General features: G+C 39.0%; 1 protein-coding gene across 1 annotated transcript in view; it reads left to right on the top strand.

Annotated features, from left to right (window-relative positions):
* The window catches only part of foxp2 (forkhead box P2), a 163,193-nt gene that overhangs the window by 18,934 nt on the left and 122,457 nt on the right, over positions 1–21,802 (top strand). The gene's annotated exons all lie outside the window — the stretch shown is intronic.

The following is a 21,802-nucleotide window of genomic DNA, read 5'->3' as shown; positions in this document are numbered from 1 at the left end:
TTGTTATATTATTATTATTTTTTGTTTGTTTTTATTATTATTGTTGTTTTTGTTATATTATTATTATTATTATTATTGTTTTTATTATTATTGTTGTTTTTGTTGTTGTTATATTATTATTATTTTAGTTTTTATTATTATTGTTTTTGTTGTTGTTATATTATTATTATTTTTTGTTTGTTTTTATTATTATTATTGTTTTTGTTATATTATTATTATTATTGTTTTTATTATTATTGTTGTTTTTGTTGTTGTTATATTATTATTATTTTTGTTTTTATTATTATTGTTTTTGTTGTTGTTATATTATTATTTTTGTTGTTATATTATTATTATTATTATAATTATTATTTGTTTATTACTACTTTTATTTATTTATTTATTATAACATATTGTTCTAGTCGACCACTGTTGGGAACCTGGTTCAAATCTCATCATGTGCTATCAGCTGGCCAGCCACCTACACAGACATGATTGGCTATGTCTAAGGGAGGGATGATCAAAGCCCCATGATGAATTTGCTCCCTGTCTTGGGTGTGTTCCTGCCTTGCGCCCTGTGATTTTGGGGGATCGTAATCTAGACCAGGATAAAGCTGTGGTATAAATAAAAGGTTCTTACTGTAAATGCATAGACTTTTACCACACACGAGAGCCATATTGTCCAAAATTTTTTATTCATCTGTTTATATAACATTTAAAAATGTTTTAAAATAAAGTTGAAGGCTCAGGTGGCATAGCAGTGAAACACGCTAGCTCACCAGTACTGAGATCCTGAGCCCACTGTTTCAGTCTCAGCTCTGCTACCGGCCAGCTGGGTGCCTACACATAGACATGACTGGCTAGTGTCTTCCTCAGTCATGGCTGGCAAACATGAATTTTGTAATAAGTGATTTGTTGTTTTATTTTATTTTACCAGACAGGCTGTTTCATTCAGGTTTTATTCATTTAGAGACAGTGGTGATGTCACTGAGCCCTTGATAAGGCTTTATAACGCTGTCCACCAGGTTGTAGAATGGTGTCCCTATAGAAACTTTTAAGTAATTGATTGGTTCAGTGAGAAACAAGTGAGTTTTTAATATGAAATAACTGGCTTTAACTGGTAAGCTGTCTGATAGGTATCAGTGTATATATCACCTTTGTGAAAAAAAAGTAACTATGTGACCAAAAGTATTTGGGCACCTGACCATAAGCATATTGGCCATCCCAAAAAAAAATAGTATTAAAATAGTTATCTCTGTGATCTTTTCAGCTACAGCAGACACTCTTTTAAGATGGCTTCTCACAAGACTTTAAAGTATGTCTCTGGGAATTTGTGCCCATTTAGTCACTAAAGCATTTGTATACTGGACACTGATGTTGGTCAAGGAATCCTCAATTGATGTTCCAGTTCATTCTAAAGCTGTTCAGTGGTGCTGAGGTCAGGGCTCTGTGCAGGCTTCTGGAGTTCACGTCTTTATAGACTTTGCGTTGCACACAGAGGCTGGAAAAGGAAAGGGCCTTCCCTAAACTGTTGGTGCAAAGTTGGAAGCATCTTATTTCCTTTATAATTGATTTATTACTCTTGATAGCAACTGTTTTGTTTGAAACACATGAATTCAACAATTAGAAAGGGTGTCCCAATACTTTATTCTATATAGCATATGTTGGATAGCTTTAGCTCTTTAATAAATACAATATGGTTTGTTAACTATTTTATGTAATTATCTGTGATTGTTTAGTGTGAACAATATGCTAAAACATAGACAGTCATAAAAAGGAAATTATTTCTCACAGCACTGTACTTTAGTGATTGTTAATGTAGCTCAGAAATGGGTGGAAAACACTGATTAATCGAGTAACTGAAGGTAAATGTTGCTTTTGCTCCATGAACATCTTGTCTGAAATGAGAGGAGTGCTCACAGTGCTTTAGGAATGCTCAGGAAGATCACATGATGGCACTGTTTCCTTCTTTCCTAATCCAGCCTTTTAACTGCAGCAGCGCTTCATGTTTTATGTGGCCTGAGTGCACTTGAAAAGGCAGGAACTAAGAATCCCAGGGCAAGCTTTTCTAAACGTACCTTGCATGGAGGGCTCGAACTAGCAAACACAACTCTATGAGGACATTTCTAAAATATGTGCCCCTGTTTATTTTAAGTAATCTTTCACTTTTTTGTTTGTTTTGGCTTGCTGACGGGTCAAGTCAGATGTGATATTGCTTAGAAGAGGGTTTTTCAAACGCTGGGTCGTGACCCTTGGATGGGTTGCAGAGAAAAATAATAATCATTAAGTAAACGGATTTGGGCGGCACGGTGGCTAAGTGGGTAGCACTGTCTCACAGCATCCTGGGTCCTGGGTTTGATCCCCAGTTGGGGCTGCCAGGGTCCTTTCTGTGTGGAGTTTGCATTTTCTCCCCGGGTGCTCTGGTTTCTTCCCACAGTCCAAAGACATGCAATTGGAGAGACTAAATTGTCCATGACTGTGTTCGATATAACCTTGTGAACTGATGAATCTTGTGTAATGAGTAACTACTGTTTCTGTCATGAATGTAACCAAAAGTGTAAAACATGACATTAAAATCCTAATGAACAAACAAACAAACAAAAAAACGAATTTTAACAGGCACATAAACATGAAATAAATGTGTTTATGAACGCACCCCTTGTGCCCAGACTGTCTGGTCAGCCTAGCTGCTGCTGTTCAAACATTTTAATTCTGAATATTGTTAATAGAACTGTGCCATTGTAAACCACAGTGGGACCAGATCGTACAGAGCAGACAGGCCAACCCTTCTTATTAATAAATATATCTTGTTTTTGCATTTAAAATCATGGACAAAATAAAGGTTGCTTTAAAAAAAAAAACCTAGTCTAAAATAGTCCCAAAAGTTTTTCTTCTTGTTAATGATGCAAAATTAAAGCACACTATTAAAAAAAGAACATAGCGTCCAGAAAGAAACGGCTCAAATCCCCCAGTCCACCCTGGATTACTGTTTCGTTTTAATTTTCCGAGCACATCACTTACAACACAAATTCTGTGCTTATTCACCCGCCTCAATTAATTAAATCAGATTCCTCTGATGCTGCCAGGCGTCCTGATTATAATTGCATCAGTACGCCGGAGCATAATAGGGCGGAAAAGTCTTTCGAAGGTGGCGGTTCAGTCATCCGGCCCTAGTCCTGTGGCTAAACCTCGTACACTCTCTCGCCTGGTTGTAAGTCATCCAACGTTTAATGCATCTGCCAGGATTGGTTAAGAAAACGCACTTACAACCGTTTCATTAATAGCCACGTTCTCAGCATCATCAGCACCAAATAGCAGTGCTAGTACTGTAATGAGCAGGAAACGGATTTAAACCCGCATTCGTAGCCCGTGGGTTCGTCCTGTGCAGCGCTTCTTACTTAACCGTATATGAAACAAAACAGCAGTGTGAAAAATTGCAGCGGTTCCTTTTCAGCGCAGCACTAATCATAAATGAAGGTGGGAGTGTAATTGAGTGGTGTACATCAGGGAGGCTGAGAAGGGGGACAAAAAAAATGGAACGCTGTGTACTGGTAAATAGATAATCACACAAATGTAATTGAGGTTTTCAAACCCCAATCTACTCTGCCAGCGTGAGCTCGTTTGCATGTTAATCACGAAAGCGATTTTCCTTCATCACAAGGAAGTCCGCTCTCTTTTATAACCAGCTTTTAATTGCATTTAAAATGTCACAGAGGTGGAACACGTGTAATTTAGCCATAACTGTGTCCAAATTAATGGCCTCTACACCGATGCGCTATTCACAAAGCCCAGATGAATCAGGCAGTTTGGTATTTTTATGAATTTATTTTAAATGTTTTTTTTGTTTTTTTCAACCCTTTGTGTGTTGTACTTCTCTACAGTAATACCATACATGCAAATGCTCTGTGTGTGTGTGTGTGTGTGATGCATTTTGCTGGCATGGTTTGGGTCCACTTGTCACCAGAAGGAAGAATAACAGTACACAGTTATACTTATAGCAGACTAAGTGCTTGTGTAGCACAGAGGTAAACTACATTAGCCCAACACTGCTTAGATCTAGGGTTACATTTTCAGCTGTGCTATCAGCCAGTCAGACAGCTACACAGACATGACTGTATATGTCTAAGGCAGGGCTTGGGGGAGGCAGAACAGCCTAGCTATTGGGAAGTGCACTTGTCAGTGCGCTCTCAGTGCCGGTCTAATGCCTGGATAAAAAGATAAAAATAAGGAGCGTTAGGATGGGCATCTGGCATAAAAATTGTGGAAAATCAGGATCATTATTATGATTTGCTTTGGCAACCCCTAATACAGGAGCAGCTAAAAGAAAGAAAAAAAAAATAGTACAATATTTCTTAGTAAAAGTCTAAGCTTTTTTACATGTACAATTTGTACCAAGTCTATTATCTAATTTACATTTTCAAGATTCAAGAATATGATTTATATAGAATAGAAACCATCACTTGAGAGGGTTTGGAAAACTCCTGTCCATCATGTGAAAAGTTTGGGGCATGTCTACAATGTGTGGGCAAAAGACACAACATAATCTTTGAACTTTGTTTAGGGGCTTGAATTTGGATATATCTTATTGAACTTATTTGTAGTACCATATGATTTCCACCTTTTTGGACGCTCAAAGAAGCTTTAAGGGGAAGAAGATTTTCATGTGATGATGACGTGAAAGTAGCGGTGCATCAATGGCTACTCCCTTACCCCCAAAAAACAAGGCTAATTGGAATTAAAATAGTACGATGCTAAAAAAAATGCATCGGAAGGTGACTATGTAAAAAAGTGATGTCATTTGTTTTTAAAATTCTTAATAAATAGAGTTTAAAAAGTCCAGAAACGTTTTAAAGAACACTTTTTGAAGAACACACACACACACACACACACACACACATATATATATGAACCTCTTGCCAAGACGGCATCCTATTAACCCTCAATCAGTTTTCCAGCTGATACTTAATTTTGGACAGTGAGGTGATGGGGACTTGTTCATATTGTGCCCATCTGCTGTGCTACACAGTGTCCATGGTGGTATTGACATGTAGTCCTGAACTATTTGGAAAATGAGGAAGCCTGGTAAGTTTCGGATTGATTAATTTTGCCTCACAGCAAGAAGATCCTGGGTTTGATTCCCAGGTGAAGAGGTCCAGGTCCTTTCTGTGTAGAGTTTGTATGTGCTCCCCGTGTCTGTGTGGGTTTCCAAAGACATGCAGTCAGGTTAATTGGAGATACTAAAAAAAAGTTCCCCTTAGGTATTAGTGTGTGTGTGAATGTGTGTATGTGTGATAGATTGGCAACCTGTCCAGGGTGTTTCCTGCCTTTCGCCCAGAGAATCAGACCCATGCGACCCTGAATAGGATTAGGGGTGGTAAAACAGACAATGAATGAATGAAAGAAGTAATCGCACAACAGTCTGAAAATCATTCTGTGGTCCTTACTTTAAACAGATCTCAACCAGACTGAACATCTATTGGAACTTTTGAATCAGTCATAGAGTTCTTTTCATCATCAAAACGTCAATTGAGGGGAATTTTCCATTAAAAAAAGGTCTTCCATCCCTCAATTTCAGAAAGCTGTAGGATCTATGCTGTTCCAGTCGTGCATGATGTCCCGCCTCACTAAGATTCCTTGTGTTGCCCATCTACAGGTTGCAGTTCCTGAAGTGTGAAGTAACAATAGTGTAGAAGTTAACAAGGTGAAATGAAGAAGATTAAAGGGGGTGAAAAAGGCACCAGACTACATTTAACACAGCCCAAAAACAGTTTATTTTCTTTCATCACCAGGTGTTCTCGCACATATAATTTACCCAGATGATGTTTCCATAACATGGCTTAGGGCACTCAAGAGAGCCAAACCTGCAAAATAGACCTATTTAATTTTTCATGAAGACGAACCATCAGGAGCAATAAGCCAATATTCTTCTTTCTGTTTTCCAGATGCTTTCTCAAGCCCTGCTTCTTTCCAAACTCGATCCCTCACTTTTTTTTAAGAATAAAAATCAGTTCTGCCGAGACCCACATGAAAGGGATGAACTGTTGAAATGTTAATTTTACCATCTGCTGTTGAGGCCTGCTACCTTTTGTGTGCCTGTTTGTGTGTGAGTGTGTGTGTGTTTGTGTGTGTGTGTTATTCTCCCAATAAATTCCCAGCGGTTCTGTTCTGTTATATAAATGTGCTGGTATTTTGGTTGTTTGAAGTTTTGGATCAGGGAGCTCAAAAGTTCGATTCAGAAAAACAGGACAGTAGTGACGTAGCGATTAGCCGTGCTTAATATCTGTGTTAGGGCCTGTCCCTCTCCCACCATATCAACATCTGTCCCTCCCAGTTACTTGCTCAGTTGTTTTAGGGAGTTTGGTATGCTCATTTCATGTCTGGTTTTCCAAAACATGCTAAAATTAAAGTAGCTATTCTAAACTGCTTAAAGTGTGGCTGCATAAGGAACTCTGTAAGTTGTGCACTGTTCAGTAAATTACTTCTTTGTGGCCATTGTTTCTGGATGGCACCTATCCTATTTCCTCGGCTGCTCCCTTTAGGGGTCGCCGGCGGGTCGTGATCCGCATTCATGAGTTAGGAGTTCAGGATCTCGGCGCTGGTGTGCTAGCGGAATATCCCGCCGCGCCACCTGGGCGCTGCTTGTGTGCATTTTGTTGTGTTTGTTGTTATTTTAAGAACATGATTAATGGATGAGCATGGTGTGTGATATGGTGTCTCGGGTTATTTAACAATATATTAAGGAGTGGTTACATTTATACAATCATACAGTTACAAATGGCTCTTTAAGGGCAGCCAAAATGCTGATGTGAGTTTGACACCCCTGATTTAGATACCCAGGCTAAATCCTTTTTGTTGAATTGTTTTATACTACACTAAAACTTCTTTGTCTGGAATGTTGGTCCTGTTGCGCTTCACTGTTGACTTTTATTTTATTTTCATAATTGTAGCTACATTTTTATAACTGGGTTATACTTTTGGGTTTGAGGGCCACTGGAGCATTGTGGCATTAACAGTACATGCTGCGTCACAGTGCCTCCCACTATCAGTCATGTTCAATAAACTTTGAAAGGCAAGCATTGTGTTTATCATTAATAATTGATTAATTGTGCAGTAATTTAGCTGTTTGCTTTTAAGCCATGATATATGATGCTAAACAATTTGACTTAATTTCTCCGGGTCCATTAGGTTAATGCCCAGTGATTACTAAATGCTGGTCTATGAGTTTGTCTTTGTTTTTCTTTCTGTTAGACTGACAAGGGGCAGAGAAAGAAAGTAAGAAAGACATCAACAAATAAATAAAAGCCTTTCTGCCAAAGCTAGACTGGAAACACAGATTCCTTCAGAACGATTTTCTTCTCATTCTGAACGTAGCTGTCACTTTTTTTTTAAACCACATTATTTTTTCTGGGTGGACTGACAAAGTCTCGGCCAAACGGACAAATCTCCATTGTGAGATTTGATAGTTGGCAATTAGGCTGAGACATCCTGCAATGTGACTGTGTGCAGAGTTGCGTTTGCCTTGGCGCAGATCTGATTGTTTAGTCTGCTCTCATTGTGAACCCGCACCGTTTCTGAGTAGCAGTTGACGGTTGTTTGCAAAGCGCCGGAGAAAATGTGAGAGGCCACTGCTCGCCTGCTCTATTTGTTTATTTTTCTTTGTCCTTGAAACTGGAATCTGATTTGTGTTCATGTTGCACGATTCTTTAAGAGCCGATTTGTCTTTAGGAAAAGCAGCTGCTGGAATGTAGACTTTGCATGACCTTACTGTGCAGCCTGTATTTCATTAATGACCAGCTCTGTGGGTTTTTTTTGGGGGGGGGGGGGGGCTGCGGGGAGAATATTTTTCATATGACACTGCCTTGCATTAGTGGAAAGCAGCAGCTGCACAAAGCCCAAAAGCGGCCAATTTTCTGGCTTTGAAAGGTGTGAAAAGTTCAGCTCCCCATTGTAAGGGCCGTGCATTGATAATTTTGTATGTGAGTATGTCTGGTAAACTGGAACTACCACAGACTTTTAAAAAATCACCTTTTAATGAAGCATATCCAATCATTTTAAGAGGTATGAGGACATGTGTATATCATACTTACTTATTTTTCTTTTTCTTTGTTGTTTTTTAACCAAATGATACTATGCACTAAACAGTAAAACCAATAAGTCAAGTAAGTCAAATTTATTTGTATAGCGCTTTTTACAATGAACATTGTCCTAAAGCAACTTTACAGACTCCAGGACCAACAGACCAAAAACCCCTGTTGAGCAAGCCGAGGGCAACAGTGGCAAGGAAAAACTCCCTTAAAAATAAAGGAAGAAACCTTGGGAGGAACCAGACTCAGCAGGGACCCATCCTCCTTGGGTGGCCTGAAGGATAATTAATAAAAATCAAACAAACACAAAATTAAATTAACTAGTAAAAAATAATTGGAGTTCTTCATTATTTGTCCGTGATAAAGTCTGTAGTGAGTTCTTGGTGAATTTTTGGTGCAAACAAGCCAGGTGTCCGTCACATCTAGCAGGAGCAGCATTGTTGGCACAGCAGTCTCGACGTGCAGTCTTTAACCTCAGGGTAAAACAACAGAAGATGTAGTTAAAATGTGAAATCATTAAGAGTAAAATGTCAGTTTTATAAGAGTGTGTTTGTACCACTAAACGGAATTCTTAATTTCTACTTTATTGAAGCTCCTGTAAAATCTTTGTTTCCAAAAATACAAAACTTTATAAGTATTAAACCAAAAAGGACAGTGGCCACATGGTGGGTAGAGCTTTGGGCTATCAAGCCTCTGCTCTGCATCCACTGTTGGACCCTTGAGCAAGGACCTTAACCATGTCTGCTGCCCCTGTGCTCTGATCCCAGCTTCCAAACCAACTGGGATATGTGGAAAACAAATTTTATTGTACTGTATATGTATATATTACAAATAAAGTCATTCTTCTTCTTCTTTTTTTTCTTTTTCTTATTAAAAAGTGTTTTGTCAGTATTGTAACTGTTTAACAGCAGTGCATGTACTCCGTAAAAATGAAAAATACATTTATTGTGCTTTACTGAGAAATGTCCATGTGCCTGACATTTGTGGTTTAGTTACAGCATGAGGAGTTGAATTACAGTTGCTTAAGTTAACATTAGTTTTAATGACATTTACATTTTTGGCATTTAGCCGATGCTTTTATCCAAAGCGACTTACAGTACTGAGACAGTATACTGTCTAAGCAAGAGAGGGTTAGGGGTCTTGCTCAAGGGCCCAACAGTGGCAACCTGGCAGAAGTGGGGCTTGAATTGGCGACCTTTCGATTACTAGTTCAGTACCTTAACCGCTAGGCTACAACCACCCTGTATTAAATGACATGTCAATAGATTTATTTTTTTTAAATAGGTGGCCATTTAATTTAAGTTCATGGAGAGTGGATTTTAAGGAAAATGAATGTGTTAACACTGTTGTTGTTCAACACCCACTTTCTAGCTGTGCTGCAATCGCTGTTCAGAGGGAAGCTGAATGGCTGTGTCTGAATGCCCGCTGCTTATTTCGTCCCTCTTTTTTTATTTATTTATTTTTATTATTTTTTACTAATTTATTTTTAATTCTCAAACAAAATTTAATATGACACAATTAAACATGACACAAATACACCCTGAGTAAACACAAAATACACCTGATAAATTATAATTGTATTTCTTGAAGGAAAACAGTTATCCAGCATCAACTGACCCTATGTAAAAAGCAATTACCAATTAGTTTCTTAATCAACCAATTAACTGCTTTTAATTAAGAATTTCTGTGTAATTAGACTACGCACTCCCAGGTTTTAATTACTGCCATCCCTGTTTAATTTAACCGTTGCTTAAATAGAACCTTTTCAGCAAAGTGAAGGAAGCTAAAGGCACATTAGACCATAACGCTTGTCCTAAATTTGCCCAGGAACACACCTTGCTGGCTTACAAGTCTAAAGCTGCCACAACATTTCAACAACATATATTAATATTAAAAATAATAATAATCATTGTGACAGTCAAACCTGTTGGTGGCAGTGTGCTGCTGTGGGGAGTTTTTGATGTCTCAGGGCCTGGGCAGTGTTTGTTTGCAGCTGCTGATAAGGCTGGTATGACCAGTCAAGTTTTTTTTTTGTTTTTTTTTGTCTCTGAACCCATTTAGTGTGAAGATCAGAGGTGTGCAAATACTCTTTTCAACACCTCTGAAGTGGCTAACTTCTAGTGTATTGAAGGAAACACATATTAGCTCTCACCCTACAAGGCTGATAGCCATCAGGTGATGGGTGGACTTAGCTAGTGGGTGGAGATATGCCATTATTAAAGTGGGGAAAAAGTAGAAAAAAAGTACCTAAAGTAGCTTATGTTACATATTTGAAGGCCACTAGTCATGACTGATCACTGTGCTCAGGTGGCGCAGCGGTTAAATTCGCCAGCCCACTACTGCTGAGATCAGAGGTTTAATTCTCAGTAGTGATATTGACCTGTTGGGCGTCTGCCAATCGGACATGATTGGTTAGTGTTCAAAAGTGGTCAAAACAAACTAGCCATTAAGAGGTGGCTCTGTCAGTGCACTTTTACTGCCTGTCCCAAGCCTGGATAAAAAGTGGCTGGTATGCAGAACAGATCTGCTCTGGCGACACCTAATATATACAGGAACAGCCAGGGAAAGAAAATAAATATTCAATCTGCAAACATGTCTGTTGCATGTTTTTATTGTTGTGCACAGTTGCATTATTACTTCTATACTATGCATTAATAACTCTTAATATGATTCTCTATTAAGTGATACAATAGGTGTAATAGTTTGGCCATATTGACTTTAAACAGCAGTGCAGTAGCCACACTATTCTACTGGAAGAGTATTAAATGTCATATGTAGAAGCCCAGATTTGTCTGGTTCATAGAAACCAAAAATATCCCCTCAAGTTTCCTACTGTTCTCCTCTTCCTTTAATCATGTCCCGTAACAATCAAAAACAAAACACAGAGAGGTCAGAATGCATTCACCTCACTTCTGACATTCAGATTTCTTTTATTCTCATGCTTATTTACTCAGCTCCTGTTTGTATGCTGGTATTAAAAATTTCACTGGGTTGGTTTAAGGCCTCGGTGCTTCAGGAGCTGTGGGGAAGATGGAGGCAGACCATCAAGGCTCAGTGAATCCAAACAAAAGAGGGATTACCTAATAGTCCAGCTATGTATTTGAAGTCGAGTCTTCTGTTTGTTTGGGGAGGTGGATAGTGTATGTGCCTTTAGATGGCCTGGCAGCAGCTGTTGGGTACTTTTAAACTGTCAGAATAATTCCTGCTGTTTTCCCAGCAACCTTCAGCGCAGGCCACAAACAGTCATTGTCTTGAGTATTGCCAGAACTTAGTGTAGCTATGGATTGAATGCAAAGGTTTACACAGACGCTTAGTCAAATCCTTTTTTCCCCTGCTGCTTTATATGAAAATGAACATGTCTATCATGTCTATAAAAAACACACAAATGTACATATGGCATTTTAAATGTGTCATGACTTTTGCAATTTTTATTGGTTCTGATATGTTCACTTGCATTAAAATATGCAGAATAATTGCATTACAGTTATAACCCCCTCCCTTTTTTTATTATCATTATTATTGTTTTATAGCTGAGTATATCTCTCTGTCATTTATACACACACACCAATTCTTTTTTAGATAGACAGACAGACAGAATGTGGAACAACAATAGAAATTGATGCTATCAAGCCTGTGTCACATAAGCGGTAAGTCACCAACAGTATCTACTCCACCACCATGTCACCAACTTACCTCCCACGAGGTATATATATATATTTACTGATCAGCCATAACATTAAACACCTCCTTGTTTCTGCACTCACTGTCAATTTTACCCCACAGGACCACTACAGAGCAGGTATTATTTAGTGGTGGATCATTCTCAGCACTGAAGTGACACTGACATGATGATGGTATGTTAGTGTGTGTTGTGCTGGTATGAGTGGATTAGACACAGCAGCGCCCACTCACTGTCCACTCTATTAGACACTCCTACCTAGTTGGTCCACCTTGTAGATGTAAAGTCAGAGACGATCACTCTTCTATTGCTGCTGTTTGAGTTGGTCATCTTTTAGACCTTCATCAGTGGTCACAGGATGCTGCCCATGGGGCGCTGTTGGCTGGATATATTTTTTGGTTGGTGGACTATTCTCAGTCCAGCAGTGACAGTGAGGTGTTTAAAAACTCCATCAGCACTGCGGTGTCTTTTCCACCAATGCACCACCAACCAGGGTCCTTACACAGTGTTTGAAGACCCAGCCCACATATTCTGGTCATCCCTCCCTGCAAGCACTGCCAATTATGCCCGCTAGATGGCACCCAGTCGACCGAGTTTCTAGCGAATTTCCCGCTGTGCCACCTGGGCGCTTGTTAAGCTATTTTTAAAGTGTATTGACTAAAGTACTGACTATAAATACAGTTAACTATGCTTAGAGCTGCATTATATGTATGCTTTAATGCTTGTTATAGGATTTAATGTGCACCAAAGACTGTAATGTCTTCTATTTCTACATATAGCTTTTCATTGACTGGTTTGAATTAAATCTGTGTTATTTCAGTTTACACTATTTCCTACACTTTTTTTCTATTTTCCTTTTGTAGCATAGCCTCTTACTATATCTGCTAGGTATGAATAAAAAGCCATTTGTGTTAGAAAATATTTGTCCATTTATTCATGTTTTTACTTAATTTATAGAACATGTTCCGCTTTTAAAGTAGTGTGGCAGCAAACCGCTAAGTGGTTCATTTCACTCTCTAAACCCTTTTTATTGGAACTATAATAACTGCTGTATTATCATTTATAATGCATTCCTTCGTTTGCTAATGCCTTTCAATAAAGCAGACTACAGTGGCTAAATGTGGGATGAATTTGATTGTGGCGATCTTTTCAAAGACAAATCAATTACATGTTTTTGGTAATGCATCACAATTTAACTGTCAGTCTGGTTATGAGTAGGGGAATAAATGGGCTAAAATAGGTGAGGGAGAAACGAGGTACATGCGCTGTAAGGCATAGATTTTAGTTACTTTAGTTTTTTACTTATTGTTTATGAACTGTGCCATCTGTGGTCTCGAATCAAAACTATTGATTTTGAACTATTGACTATACTAAAGTCTATTTTATATATAACCATCGCCACTGCTTTTAAACCAACTGCAACGTTATTACAGTCATCTGTACCTGAATATGGACTTTTTCCTTTCTGATAGAGTCAGAACGTCATTAAAGCAATTCTCACACAAAGTTTGCCTCAAACCCGACAGTGAAAGAGTTCGTAGTTTTGGCCAAATTGCAGAGCGCAAGACTGAGGAAGGGTATCAGTCGGGGAATCTTTGGGAAGTAAAAATTGCCACTTGCATACTGTCTTTGACCACGGTGCGGAAGCTTAACCACTCCTGAGGAACATGCGGCGTTTAAGAAGATATAAAGGAGTGATTTCATTACCTGGTACATCTCCCCTCAGAAGTGATTTCATTTCTCCTTTCAGACTCCACGGGAGCCTTTATTTGATCTCATATTCCTGAGTTTAACTGCCTCAAACCAGCCAACCTCCATTTATTTTCATTTGGAAAACACATTTTCTGTTCACCTCAAGAGGAGCTGAAGGTGGCGGGGAGGGGGGCGCACAGCCCTGTATCAAATGTAAATGTCTTTTTTTGTGGCAATTTTTAAGGCCACTTTTTACACACCAATTGGAGCCCAAACTTTTTGTTACACTTTAGCTTTAACTGTCATAGAGGTGTACAAGTGGCATGTATGTTATCCAAGCTCATATTGTCATGATGGCCGAGACATTTCTGCTGGTTTCTTTAAGGAGATTATAGAGCATGTGCAGTTCTGCCTTTTTCAGATGTCTGTGTTGTTTATAGTAGCGTTTAAAATAAAGCGTAAAATAAAATACAGCTATAAAGTATAAATAAATCAAGTATAAAATAAAGTACAGCTATAAAGTATAAATAAATCAAGTATAAAATAAAGTATAGCTATAAAGTATAAAATAAAGTACACATGTAAGGTATAAAATAAAGTATAAATAAATCAGGTATAAATAAAGTATAGCTATAAAGTGTAAAATAAAGCATAAGTAAATAAAGCATAAAATAAAGTACAGTTAAAATGTATAAAATAAAGTATAAACAAATAAATAATAAAATAAAGTATAGCTATAAAGTATAAAATAAAGTATAAACAAATCAAGTATAAATTAAAATACAGATATAAAGTATAAAATAAAGTATAAATAAATAAATCATAAAATAAAGTACAGATATAAAGTATAAAATAAAGTATAAATAAATAAAGCATAAAATGAAGTATAAATAAACCAAGTATAAAATAAAGTACAGCTATAATGTATACAATAAAGTATAAATAAATCAAGTATGAAATAAAGTATAGCTATAAAGTATAAAATAAAGTATAAATAAATAAACCATAAAATAAAGTACAAATGAATCGAGTATAAAATAAAGTACAGCTATAATGAATAAAATAAAGTATAAATAAATCAAGTATAAAATAAAGTACAGCTATAAAGTATAAAATAAAGTGTAAATAAATAAAGTATAAAATAAAGTACATATAAACTATAAAATAAAGTATCTAGTGTAAATGAATCAAGTCTGAGATACTGTACTTTTATAGGTTGCCATGATTCTGTATTCATTATTAATGGTTTTATTTTAATTTAGGTGGGTTGGACTGTCCCAGCTTAAACACTTCAGAACTGCAGAATCTGTATAGTTAACAGTTAAGGTCAGGTTTAAAAGGTTTAGGTTCAAAAAGGTTAGAAACAGACCTGTAGAAAAATAAACAAAGCCACATCAGTATGATGCATTTATCTGGTTTCTTGTCATTGTTTCTTTGGTGTTAAATAATTTTCTCTAGACAAACCCTTAATGAAATACATCACACTGGATTGTGAGTAGAAAAAAAAACGTTTTAATCTAGTCTGCAGAGAAGGACCGCACCAACAGTCTCGCATAAATATTTGGTGAATGCAAATAAAAGCAAATAATCACCCTTTATACTCATATCTGTGACATTGTAGGACTGTGGAAGATTCCACTGTTAATAGAGATTTCTCAGCTAGAACATAGGAACTGGTCTACATCAACTAAAACTGGGTTTTGGACGTCATGCAATGCAATTGGCACACTTCTTATCATGTACATCACGTACACATCCAGTAACATTCTATTGTATCAGTATTCTTGGTATATTGGAATATGGGTACTGGCAATCATGCCCTAAACATATCTACATGTTCTAAGTAGTAACTGATTATGTGTTAACACTACTAGTGTAATTTAACATTATTTACTCACAGTTCCTTCTTTTTTTCAGTACATTGTGAACAGCACATTAATATAGCACAGCAGAAGAACTTAAGTAATCAAGGTACTTTTGATTTGCCATGGCGACCTCTACTTTTTACATCCACTCGCCTACTGTTAAAGTAAACGTGTTATTTGCAATGCAGGACGTTTTAGGTAGACATAAAGGGATCATCTGAAGGAAATTTTCTCCATTCTGGAGCTTTTTTTCCAGCCTAAAATGATTTTATTCACTAGTCAGTTTGTTCCTGTCTGTCTTTTGTCCCAAATGTCTATTTCTCCAGTGCCTATGTCTGCTCTAAAACCTCTCCAATGACAGCACTGTAAAAACATTCAGCAGTTTTCAGAAACCGGAACCCCCCCAACACCCCCCACCTCCCAACCACCACCCACACACACACACACTTTCTCTCATTGAGTTGCCTCCACTGGGCTCGGTTCCATGTAGAGAATTACCTCCAGATGTAATTCCTAACCCGGCCTCCACGAATTAGTGGCTAGTAACAATTAGGTTTGAATTAGCACCGGCACGGCGAATGGTTACGTTTAAAATTTCCATTTAATGAGTTTATTATTCTTAGGAGGGATGCTGTTTTCCTAAATTCATTTTCTTTCTTTTTCAGTTTAATTTGTGTCCGTTTCGATAGGCTTAAACCGCTGAACGGACGAGGTTCACGCTAGCTTCCAGTCCTGATGTAATGTGAGAATTTCCTGAATAGATCCATCTGTCTGTTTCTCTCATTGTGTAGAATTTACACTTAATTTATGGGAAACAGTTCCAACTGACTATATCGAGTATATCACTTCATTTCACCTCGCTCCCCAATCCTCATTACTGTTTTAGCCTCTTTTGTTCTGTCAGCTCAGGAACAAAACATGTATATATACTACTGTACTTTATTATTATTGTACTGAATATATTGAGTGCTTGTTATATGTTATAGTATACAAGTTTATCAGTTGTTATGTCATCACAGTATTTTAATGGTCCATTTCAGGCCATGTTTATCTCATCATTAAGATGAAGAGATTCTGCTTCTATCAGTTTGTCATTAATATTTTTCCCCCTGTTTTTGTTTCATTATATGTAATAGATATATGAGTATCTATATTAGTGTAACATAAATAAGGTGTGAGAGTGTAACATTCGTTTTTTTATTTATTTATCTTTAGTAATCACTAGATCTTTAAGGTTTTGGGGCTCTGGGGCATTTCACCTTACTTCACCTGCACCTCAGCTTACACCTTGGAACAATTCAGGTTGTCTTCATTAAAGGTTCCCCAGCCCTTGTTACTGTTTTAGCTTCTTTTTGTCAGCTCAGGAACAAAACATAGTCCACCAACCAAAAATATCCATCCAACACAGCCCCGTGGGCAGCGTCCTGTGACCACTGATAAAGATCTCAAAGATGACCAACTCAAACAGTAGCAATAGATGAGCGATCGTCTCTGATTTTACATTTACAAGGTGGACCAACTAGGTAGGAGTGTCTAATAGAGTGGACAGTGAGTGGACACGGTATTTAAAAACTCCAGCAGCATTGCTGTGTCTGATCCACTCATACCAGCACAACACACACTAGAGAATCATCCACCACCTAAATAATACCTGCTCTGTGGTGGTCCTGTGGGGGTCCTGATCATTGAAGAACAGGGTGAAAGCAGGCTAAAAAAAGTATGTAGAGAAACAGATGGACTACAGTCAGTAATTGTAGAACTACAGAAGTGCTTCTATATGGTAAGGTGAGCTGATAAAATGGACAGTGAGTGTAGAAACAAGGTGGTTATATATTTATGTACAGTGTATCACAAAAGTGAGTACACCCCTCACATTTCTGCAGATATTTAAGTATATCTTTTCATGGGACAACACTGACAAAATGACACTTTGACACAATGAAAAGTAGTCTGTGTGCAGCTTATATAACAGTGTAAATTTATTCTTCCCTCAAAATAACTCAATATACAGCCATTAATGTCTAAACCACCAGCAACAAAAGTGAGTACACCCCTCACAAAATGTGAGGGGTGTACTCACTTTTGTGATACCCTGTATATATATATATATACAGTGTATCACAAAAGTAAGTACACCCCTCACATTTCTGCAAATATTTTATTATATCTTTTCATGGGACAACACTATAGAAATAAAACTTGGATATAACTTAAAGTAGTCAGTGTACAACTTGTATAGCAGTGTAGATTTACTGTCTTCTGAAAATAACTCAACACACAGCCATTCATGTCTAAATGGCTGGCAACATAAGTGAGTACACCCCACAGTGAACATGTCCAAATTGTGCCCAAAGTGTCAATATTTTGTGTGACCACCATTATTATCCAGCACTGCCTTAACCCTCCTGGGCATGGAATTCACCAGAGCTGCACAGGTTGCTACTGGAATCCTCTTCCATTCCTCCATGATGACATCACGGAGCTGGTGGATGTTAGACACCTTGAACTCCTCCACCTTCCACTTGAGGATGTGCCACAGGTGCTCAATTGGGTTTAGTCCATCACCTTTACCTTCAGCTTCCTCAGCAAGGCAGTTGTCATCTTGGAGGTTGTGTTTGGGGTCGTTATCCTGTTGGAAAACTGCCATGAGGCCCAGTTTTCGAAGGGAGGGGATCATGCTCTGTTTCAGAATGTCACAGTACATGTTGGAATTCATGTTTCCCTCAATGAACTGCAGCTCCCCAGTGCAAGCAACACTCATGCAGCCCAAGACCATGATGCTACCACCGCCATGCTTGACTGTAGGCAAGATACAGTTGTCTTGGTACTTCTCACCAGGGCGCCGCCACACATGCTGGACACCATCTGAGCCAAACAAGTTTATCTTGGTCTCGTCAGACCACAGGGCATTCCAGTAATCCATGTTCTTGGACTGCTTGTCTTCAGCAAACTGTTTGCGGGCTTTCTTGTGCGTCAGCTTCCTTCTGGGATGACGACCATGCAGACCGAGTTGATGCAGTGTGCGGCGTATGGTCTGAGCACTGACAGGCTGACCTCCCATGTCTTCAACCTCTGCAGCAATGCTGGCAGCACTCATGTGTCTATTTTTTAAAGCCAACCTCTGGATATGACGCCGAACACGTGGACTCAACTTCTTTGGTCGACCCTGGTGAAGCCTGTTCCGAGTGGAACCTGTCCTGGAAAACCGCTGTATGACCTTGGCCACCATGCTGTAGCTCAGTTTCAGGGTGTTAGCAATCTTCTTATAGCCCAGGCCATCTTTGTGGAGAGCAACAATTCTATTTCTCACATCCTCAGAGAGTTCTTTGCCATGAGGTGCCATGTTGAATATCCAGTGGCCAGTATGAGAGAATTGTACCCAAAACACCAAATTTAACAGCCCTGCTCCCCATTTACACCTGGGACCTTGACACATGACACCAGGGAGGGACAACGACACATTTGGGCACAATTTGGACATGTTCACTGTGGGGTGTACTCACTTATGTTGCCAGCTATTTAGACATTAATGGCTGTGTGTTGAGTTATTTTCAGAAGACAGTAAATCTACACTGCTATACAAGTTGTACACTGACTACTCTAAGTTATATCCAAGTTTCATGTCTATAGTGTTGTCCCATGAAAAGATATAATGAAATATTTGCAGAAATGTGAGGGGTGTACTCACTTTTGTGATACACTGTATATATATATATATATACATACATACAGTGTATCACAAAAGTGAGTACACCCCTCACATTTCTGCAGATATTTAAGTATATCTTTTCATGGGACAACACTGACAAAATGACACTTTGACACAATGAAAAGTAGTCTGTGTGCAGCTTATATAACAGCATAAATTTATTCTTCCCTCAAAATAACTCAATATACAGCCATTAATGTCTAAACCACCGGCAACAAAAGTGAGTACACCCCTAAGAGACTACACCCCTAAATGTCCAAATTGAGCACTGCTTGTCATTTTCCCTCCAAAATGTCATGTGATTTGTTAGTGTTACTAGGTCTCAGGTGTGCATAGGGAGCAGGTGTGTTCAATTTAGTAGTACAGCTCTCACACTCTCTCATACTGGTCCAACATGGCACCTCATGGCAAAGAACTCTCTGAGGATCTTAAAAGACGAATTGTTGCGCTACATGAAGATGGCCATGGCTACAAGAAGATTGCCAACACCCTGAAACTGAGCTGCAGCACAGTGGCCAAGATCATCCAGCGTTTTAAAAGAGCAGGGTCCACTCAGAACAGACCTCGCGTTGGTCGTCCAAAGAAGCTGAGTGCACGTGCTCAGCGTCACATCCAACTGCTGTCTTTGAAAGATAGGCGCAGGAGTGCTGTCAGCATTGCTGCAGAGATTGAAAAGGTAGGGGGTCAGCCTGTCAGTGCTCAGACCATACGCCGCACACTACATCAAATTGGTCTGCATGGCTGTCACCCCAGAAGGAAGCCTCTTCTGAAGTCTCTACACAAGAAAGCCCGCAAACAGTTTGCTGAAGACATGTCAACAAAGGACATGGATTACTGGAACCATGTCCTATGGTCTGATGAGACCAAGATTAATTTGTTTGGTTCAGATGGTCTCAAGCATGTGTGGCGGCAATCAGGTGAGGTGTACAAAGATAAGTGTGTCATGCCTACAGTCAAGCATGGTGGTGGGAATGCCATGGTCTGGGGCTGCATGAGTGCAGCAGGTGTTGGGGAGTTACATTTCATTGAGGGACACATGAACTCCAATATGTACTGTGAAATACTGAAGCAGAGCATGATCCCCTCCCTCCGGAAACTGAGTCGCAGGGCAGTGTTACAGCATGATAATGACCCCAAACACACCTCTAAGACGACCAGAGTTTTATTGAAGAGGCTGAGGGTAAAGGTGATGGACTGGCCAAGCATGTCTCCAGACCTAAACCCAATAGAACATCTTTGGGGCATCCTCAAGCGGAAGGTGGAGGAGCGCAAAGTCTCGAATATCCGCCAGCTCCGTGATGTCGTCATGGAGGAGTGGAAAAGCATTCCAGTGGCAACCTGTGAAGCTCTGGTAAACTCCATGCCCAGGAGAGTTAAGGCAGTTCTGGGAAATAATGGTGGCCACACAAAATATTGACACTTCAAGAACTTTCACTAAGGGGTGTACTCACTTTTGTTGCCGGTGGTTTAGACATTAATGGCTGTATATTGAGTTATTTTGAGGGAAGAATAAATTTACACTCTTATATAAGCTGCACACAGACTACTTTTCATTGTGTCAAAGTGTCATTTTGTCAGTGTTGTCCCATGAAAAGATATACTTAAATATCTGCACAAATGTGAGGGGTGTACTCACTTTTGTGATACACTGTATATTAAGAACATAAACAAGGTGTGACAGTGTAACCATCATTTATTATTTATTTGTCTTTAGTAATCACTATATTTTTAAGGTTTTGGGGGTCTCTAATGCCAGTCCTACACCCTTCACGTTCCCAATCGTAATTACTATTTTAGCCTCTTTGCTCTGTCAGCTTAGGAACAAAACATGTATATATATTTATGTGTGTTTACAGTGTATTTTATTGTACTGAATATATTGAGTGCTTGTCTTCAGCGCAGATCCTTTCATGTGATTACATGTGATAAGTTTAGCAGTCGTGCGCGTGTCAAGCTCCGTCACCTTTGCTTCCTCCTGATGCGAATCTAATACAAATTGCAGCCTTTACAATATGATAATATCTCGTGTGTGAAACGGGAAGTGGGCTGTCACGCGCCACGCTTTCATCTCGCTCCAATCCGCTGCATAATAGGTAAACCGCTGTGAGGTGTACCTGCTTGTATAAATTTACCCACACCATCGAGTCTTTGATTTTTATCAAGTCGTCTAATTCAAAATGCGCTTTTGAAGAAAAGCCACATTTTAAGGCGAGGTGCCAAAGAGCCAATTTAACCTGGAGTGTCTGTCGCATTAGCCAGGGCTTTCTGTTTGAAGTGGCTGGTCAGCTTGAACTGTCTGACTTCTTTCATTTCTATCTCTTTTATTTTCTCTGCTGTAATGTATACTTCAATTTCTCCCTGCAGCTGTTTGAGTAGTGCAGGTATCATTAAACAGTGGAGAGAGAGGAAAAGAGAGAAAAGAAGAGAGAACACCATGCGACTGCTGCTCGGCCTTGTTTATATTTCAGCCACTGCGAATGTGTGGGGGTTTATTTTGAATAGGAACCGAATCGGGGCCCTTCCCTGGAGCTGCTTACTCGGCCTGTTGATACTGAGGCGAGCAAACACTCACTCTGGGATGTCCCGTTGGGCGGCCAGCCAGAGCCGCAAATCGCAAATGAAAGTCACATGTGTGAACTCCCGTGTACGGATCTTGCATAGAGAAGTGGGGCCCGGCACCGCGGGATGCCTCCTCTTACTTACGGCCACGGGCTTTAATTAGCTTTTTAATGGCACGGCCACGCAGAGCGGCTTATTTACCCGCCCGGACGGTGGCTTATTTTGATGTGCATTG

The sequence above is a fragment of the Trichomycterus rosablanca genome, chromosome 1 (assembly GCF_030014385.1).
Source record: "Trichomycterus rosablanca isolate fTriRos1 chromosome 1, fTriRos1.hap1, whole genome shotgun sequence".
In the NCBI taxonomy this organism is placed as follows: domain Eukaryota; kingdom Metazoa; phylum Chordata; class Actinopteri; order Siluriformes; family Trichomycteridae; genus Trichomycterus; species Trichomycterus rosablanca.
This window is presented reverse-complemented; position numbering and strand designations above follow the sequence as displayed.